General features: G+C 73.2%; 1 protein-coding gene across 1 annotated transcript in view; it reads left to right on the top strand.

Annotated features, from left to right (window-relative positions):
* The first annotated feature begins 349 nt into the window (after nt 1-349).
* Nucleotides 350-779, top strand: part of EEF1A1 (eukaryotic translation elongation factor 1 alpha 1) — a 3,263-nt gene continuing 2,833 nt past the window's right edge. The window contains exon 1 of the mRNA XM_008061159.2: nt 350-595. The gene's annotated coding sequence lies outside the window, so the exon portion shown is untranslated. The remainder of the gene's footprint in view (nt 596-779) is intronic.

The following is a 779-nucleotide window of genomic DNA, read 5'->3' on the forward strand; positions in this document are numbered from 1 at the left end:
GGCCGATGGAGCGGGCTGGGGAGGGGCTCGCGGGGTTCGTCCCGGATCGCCGAGCCAGCGAGGCGGAGGACCCGAGGGCTGGAGGGCTGGAGGGCTGGAGGGCTGCGGGGGGAGGCACCCGTCCCGACACGGTCTCCGCGGCTAAGCCCGGGAGCGTGGAGGGGAGATCGCGGAGGTCCAGACGCCGCCTGGCCACCCACCCCCGGCCGGGCCGGGAGTAATTCATACAAAAGGAGGACTCACCCTGCCAGAGTGAGTCTCAGGGACTGTCGCTAAACTCCGGCTCGCCTAGAACACAGCCCAGGCTGCGGCCCCGCCCCTTCCACTCGCGCCCGCCGTCCTCGGCGCCGAGAGGCGCATGCGCGGCGCCGCGGGCCCGTCGGTGGGTGACGCGCACATCGCCGACAGTCCCCGGGAGGTGGGGGGAGGGGACGGCAATTGAACCGGTGCCTGGAAGAGGCGGCGCGGGGTGAACTGGGAAAGTGGTGTCGTGTCCTGGCTCCGCCCTCTTCCCGCGGGTGGGGGAGAACGGTATATAAGTGCCGTGGTCTCTGCGAACGTCCTTTTTCGCAACGAGTTTGCCGCCAGAGCACAGGTGAGTCTCGGCGCGGCGTCGGCGGCCCGGGCCTCCTCGACGGGCCGCCCGCGTGCCTCCCCGTGCCGCCATGCCGGGCCAGCCTCGCTGGCGGGCTTCGGGCGGGAAAGCGCGCGGTCTGCTCCTCTCCTCCCGGCCCTCGGCGGAGGGCTCCCCCGGGGTCCCCCGGGAGCCCCTCGCCTCG

This window comes from Carlito syrichta, unplaced genomic scaffold (genome assembly GCF_000164805.1).
Source record: "Carlito syrichta isolate Samal-C Ts95f unplaced genomic scaffold, Tarsius_syrichta-2.0.1 Scaffold93731, whole genome shotgun sequence".
Taxonomy (NCBI): Eukaryota; Metazoa; Chordata; class Mammalia; order Primates; family Tarsiidae; genus Carlito; species Carlito syrichta.